Raw genomic sequence first — 6,708 nt, 5'->3', positions numbered from 1 at the left:
TGTTCAAGAAGTATGTGAAGAATGCGAACATTTGACCCTGATGAGGGCCAATCCCAGACCTACGCCAGACATAACTTGCGTTATCCCCTAAAATATTCATCAAAACCAGGTTTAATTGACCGTTTCAGTGTGGTAACACTTTACAACATGATCGAAACAAGAAAAAGCCAGGGATCTGTTCAACAAGTATGGGAAAAATGCGTAAGTATGAGCCTGACGAGAGCAAATCCCAGACCTAACCTAGACCTAACATGCGTTATCCTTAAAAATATTGATCGAAACCAGGCTTAATCGACTCTTTCAGTGTGGTACCACATTACTACGTTATCCAAACCAGAAAAAACCGAGGATCAGTTCAACAAGTATGTGAAAAACGCGAAAGTATGAGCCTGATGAGGGCAAATCCCAGACCTATCCCAGACATAACTTGCGTTATCCCCTAAAATATTCATCAAAACCAGGTTTAATTGACCGTTTCAGTGTGGCATCACATTACTACGTGATCCAAACCAGTGGAAGCCCAGGATCTGGCCAACAAGAATGAGAAGTATGCGAAAGTATGAGCCTGATGATGGCAAATCCTAGACCTAACCTAGACATAACATGCGTTATCCTCAAAAATATTGATCGAAACCAGGTGTATTCGACTGTTTCAGTGTGGTACCACATTACTACGAGATCCAAACCAGAAAAAACCCAGGATCTGTTCAACAAGTATGTGAAAAATGCGAAAGTATGAGCCTGATGAGGGCAAATCCCAGACGTATCCCAGACATAACTTGCGTTATCCTCTAAAAGATTTATCAAGACCAGGATTAATGACTGTTTCAGTGTGGCATCACATTACTACGTGATCCAAACCAGTGGAAGCCCAGGATCTGGCCAACAAGAATGAGATATATGCGAAAGTATGCGCCTGATGAGGGCAAATCCTAGACCAAACCCAGACCTAACATGCGTTACCCTCCAAAATATTTGTCAAGACCAGGTTTAGTTGAATGTTTCAGTGTGGTACCACATTACTACGTGATCCAAACCAGAAGAAACCCAGGATCCGTTCAACAAATCTGTGAAGAATGCGAAAGTATGAGTCTGGTGAGTGAAAATCCCAGGCCTAACCTAGACCTAACATGCGTTATCCTCAAAAATATTGATCGAACCCAGGTTTAATCGACTATTTCAGTGTGGTAGCACATTACTACATGATCCGAACCAGAAAAAACCCTGGATCTGTTCAACAAGTATGTGAAAAACGCGAAAGAATGAGCCTGATGAGAGCAAATCCTAGACCTAACCCAGACCTAACATGCGTTATCCTCTAAAATATTTATCAAGACCAGGTTTAATTGAATGTTTCAGTGTGGTACCACATTACTACGTGATCCGAACCAGAAAAAACCCAGGATCTGTTCAACAAGTATGTGAAAAACGCGAAAGTCTGAACCTGATAAGGGCAAATCCCAGGCCTAACCTGGACCTAACATGTGTCATCCTCTAAAATATTGATCGAAACCAGGTTTAATGGACTGTTTCAGTGTGATACCACATTGCTACGTGATCCAAACCAGAAAAAACCGAGGATCAGTTCAACAAGTATGTGAAAAATGCGTAAGTATGAGCCTGGCGAGAGCAAATCCCAGACCTAACCTAGACCTAACATGCGTTATCCTCAAAAATATTGATCGAAACCAGGCATAATCGACTCTTTCAGTGTGGTACACCTTACTACGTTATCCAAACCAGAAAAAACCCAGGATCTGTTCAAAAAGTATGTGAAGAATGCGAAAGTATGACCCTGATGAGGGCAAATCCTAGAACTAACCCAGACCTAACATACGTTAGCCTCTAAAATATTTATCAAGACCAGGTTTAATTGAATGTTTCAGTGTGGTACCACATTACTACGTGATCCAATCCAGAAAAAGTCCAGGATCTAGCCATCAAGAATGAGAAATATGCGAAAGTAAGAGCCTGACGAGAGCAAATCCCAGATCTAACCGAGACCTAACATGCGTTATCCTCAAAAATATTGATCGAAACCTGGTTTAATCGACTGTTTCAGTGTGGTACCACGTTACTACCTGATCCAAACCAGAAAAAGCCCAGAATCTGGCCATCAAGTATGAGAAATATGCGAAGGTACGAGCCTCATGAGAGCAAATCCCAGACCTAACCCAGACCTAACATGAATTATTCTCTAAAATATTGATCGAAACCAGGTTTAATCGACTGTTTCAGTGTGGTACCACATTACTACGTGATCCGAAGCAGAAAAAACCCAGGGTCTGTTCAACAAGTATGTGAAAAACGCGAAAGTCTGAGCCTGATGAGGTCAAATCCGAGAACTTACCCAGACATAACTTGCGTTATCCTCTAAAATATTTATCAAGACAAGGATTAATTGACTGTTTCAGTGTGGCATCACAACACTACGTGATCCAAACCAGTGGAAGCCCAGGATCTGGCCAACAAGAATGAGAAGTATGCGAAAGTATGAGCCTGATGATGGCAAATCCTAGACCTAACCCAGACCTAACATACGTTAGCCTCTAAAATATTTATCAAGACCAGGTTTAATTGAATGTTTCAGTGTGGTACCACATTACTACGTGATCCAATCCAGAAAAAGTCCAGGATCTAGCCATCAAGAATGAGAAATATGCGAAAGTAAGAGCCTGACGAGAGCAAATCCCAGATCTAACCGAGACCTAACATGCGTTATCCTCAAAAATATTGATCGAAACCTGGTTTAATTGAATGTTTCAGTGTGGTACCACATTACTACGTGATCCAAACCAGAAAAAACCGAGGATCAGTTCAACAAGTATGTGAAAAACGCGAAAGTATGAGCCTGATGAGGGCAAATCCCAGACCTATCCCAGACATAACTTGCGTTATCCCCTAAAATATTCATCAAAACCAGGTTTAATTGACCGTTTCAGTGTGGCATCACATTACTACGTGATCCAAACCAGTGGAAGCCCAGGATCTGGCCAACAAGAATGAGAAGTATGCGAAAGTATGAGGCTGATGATGGCAAATCCTAGACCTAACCCAGACCTAACATGCGTTATCCTCTAAAATATTTATCAAGACCAGGTTTAATTGAATGTTTCAGTGTGGTACCACATTACTACGTGATCCGAACCAGAAAAAACCCAGGATCTGTTCAACAAGTATGTGAAAAACGCGAAAGTATGAGCCTGGCGAGAGCAAATCCCAGACCTAACCTAGACCTAACATGCGTTATCCTCAAAAATATTGATCGAAACCAGGCATAATCGACTCTTTCAGTGTGGTACCACATTACTACGTTATCCAAACCAGAAAAAACCCAGGATCTGTTCAACAAGTATCTGAAGAATGCGAAAGTATGACCCTGATGAGGGCAAATCCCAGACCTATTCCAGACATAACTTGCGTTATCCCCTAAAATATTCATCAAAACCAGGTTTAATTAACCGTCTCAGTGTGGTAACACTTTACAACATGATCGAAACCAGAAAAAGCCAGGGATCTGTTCAACAAGTATGTGAAAAATGCGTAAGTATGAGCCTGACGAGAGCAACTCCCCGACCTAACCCAGACCTAACATGCGTTATCCTCTAAAATATTGACCGAAACCAGGCATAATGGACTCTTTCAGTGTGGTACAACATTACTACGTTATCCAAACCAGAAAAAACCCAGGATCTGTTCAACAAGTATGTGAAGAATGCGAAAGTATGACCCTGATGAGGGCAAATCCTAGACCTAACCCAGACCTAACATACGTTATCCTCTAAAATATTTATCAAGACCAGGTTTAATTGAATGTTTCAGTGTGGTACCACATTACTACGTGGTCCGAACCAGAAGAAACCCAGGATCTGTTCAACAAGTATGTGAAGAATGCGAAAGTATGACCCTGATGAGGGCAAATCCCAGGCCTAACCTAGACCTAATTTGCGTTATCCTCTAAAATATTGACCGAAACCAGGCATAATGGACTCTTTCAGTGTGGTACAACATTACTACGTTATCCAAACCAGAAAAAACCCAGGATCTGTTCAACAAGTATGTGAAGAATGCGAAAGTATGACCCTGATGAGGGCAAATCCTAGACCTAACCCAGACCTAACATACGTTATCCTCTAAAATATTTATCAAGACCAGGTTTAATTGAATGTTTCAGTGTGGTACCACATTACTACGTGGTCCGAACCAGAAGAAACCCAGGATCTGTTCAACAAGTATGTGAAGAATGCGAAAGTATGACCCTGATGAGGGCAAATCCCAGGCCTAACCTAGACCTAATTTGCGTTATCCTATAAAATATTGATCGAAACCAGGCATAATCGACTCTTTCAGTGTGGTACCACATTACTACGTTATCCAAAGCAGAAAAAACCCAGGATCTGTTCAACAAGTATGTGAAGAATGCGAAAGTATGACCCTCATGAAGGCAAATCCTAGACCTAACCCAGACCTAACATACGTTATCCTCTAAAATATTTATCAAGACCAGGTTTAATTGAATGTTTCAGTGTGGTACCACATTACTACGTGGTCCGAACCAGAAGAAACCCAGGATCTGTTCAACAAGTATGTGAAGAATGCGAAAGTATGACCCTGATGAGGGCAAATCCCAGGCCTAACCTAAACCTAATTTGCGTTATCCTCTAAGATACTGATCGAAACCAGGTTTAATTTACTGTTTCAGTGTGGTACCACTTTGCTACGTGATCCAAAGCAGAAAAAACCATCGATCAGGTCAACATGTATGTTAAAACTGCGAAAGTATGACCCTGATGATGGGCAAATCCCAGACATAACCTAGACCTAACATGTGTGATCCTCTAAAATAATAATCGAAACCAGGTTTAATGGTCTGCTTCAGTGTGGTACCACATTACTACGTGATCGAAACCAGAAAAAACCCAGGATCTGTTCAAGAAGTATGTGAAGAATGCGAAAGTAAGAGTCTGATGGGGGCAAATCCTAGACCTAACCTAGACATAACATGCGTTATCCTCAAAAATATTGATCGAAACCAGGTGTATTCGACTGTTTCAGTGTGGTACCACATTACTACGTGATCCAAACCAGAAAAAACCCAGGATCTGTTCAACAAGTATGTGAAAAATGCGAAAGTATGAGCCTGATGGGGGCAAATCCCAGACGTATCCCAGACATAACTTGCGTTATCCTCTAAAAGATTTATCAAGACCAGGATTAATGACCGTTTCAGTGTGGCATCACATTACTACGTGATCCAAACCAGTGGAGGCCCAGGATCTGGCCAACAAGAATGAGATATATGCGAAAGTATGCGCCTGATGAGGGCAAATCCTAGACCAAACCCAGACCTAACATGCGTTATCCTCCAAAATATTTGTCAAGACCAGGTTTATTTGAATGTTTCAGTGTGGTACCATATTACTACGTGATCCAAACCAGAAGAAACCCAGGATCCGTTCAACAAATCTGTGAAGAATGCGAAAGTATGAGTCTGGTGAGTGAAAATCCCAGGCCTAACCTAGACCTAACATGCGTTATCCTCAAAAATATTGATCGAACCCAGGTTTAATCGACTATTTCAGTGTGGTAGCACATTACTACATGATCCGAACCAGAAAAAACCCTGGATCTGTTCAACAAGTATGTGAAAAACGCGAAAGAATGAACCTGATGAGAGCAAATCCTAGACCTAACCCAGACCTAACATGCGTTATCCTCTAAAATATTTATCAAGACCAGGATTAATTGACTGTTTCAGTGTGGCATCTCATTACTACGTGATCCAAGCCAGCGGAAGCCCAGGATCTGGCCAACAAGAATGAGAAAAAGGCGAAAATATGAGCCCGACGAGAGCAAATCCCAGACCTATCCTAGGCCTAACATGCGATATGCTCAAAAATATTGATCGAAACCAGGTTTAATGGACTGTTTCAGTGTGATACCACATTACTACGTGATCCAAACCAGAAAAAACCGAGGATCAGTTCAACAAGTATGTGAAAAATGCGTAAGTATGAGCCTGGCGAGAGCAAATCCCAGACCTAACCTAGACCTAACATGCGTTATCCTCAAAAATATTGATCGAAACCAGGCATAATCGACTCTTTCAGTGTGGTACACCTTACTACGTTATCCAAACCAGAAAACACCCAGGATCTGTTCAAAAAGTATGTGAAGAATGCGAAAGTATGACCATGATGAGGGCAAATCCTAGACCTAACCCAGACCTAACATACGTTAGCCTCTAAAATATTTATCAAGACCAGGTTTAATTGAATGTTTCAGTGTGGTACCACATTACTACGTGATCCAATCCAGAAAAAGTCCAGGATCTAGCCATCAAGAATGAGAAATATGCGAAAGTAAGAGCCTGACGAGAGCAAATCCCAGATCTAACCGAGACCTAACATGCGTTATCCTCAAAAATATTGATCGAAACCTGGTTTAATCGACTGTTTCAGTGTGGTACCACGTTACTACCTGATCCAAACCAGAAAAAGCCCAGAATCTGGCCATCAAGTATGAGAAATATGCGAAAGTACGAGCCTCATGAGAGCAAATCCCAGACCTAACCCAGACCTAACATGAATTATTCTCTAAAATATTGATCGAAACCAGGTTCAATCGACAGTTTCAGTGTGGTAACACATTTCTACGTGATCCAAACCAGAAAAAACCCAGGATCTGTTCAACAAGTGTGTGAAAAAC

Source organism: Colletes latitarsis, unplaced genomic scaffold (genome assembly GCF_051014445.1).
Source record: "Colletes latitarsis isolate SP2378_abdomen unplaced genomic scaffold, iyColLati1 scaffold0018, whole genome shotgun sequence".
NCBI lineage: Eukaryota > Metazoa > Arthropoda > Insecta > Hymenoptera > Colletidae > Colletes > Colletes latitarsis.
The sequence above is the reverse complement of the archived record's forward strand: the minus strand, read 5'-3'. Positions refer to the sequence as shown.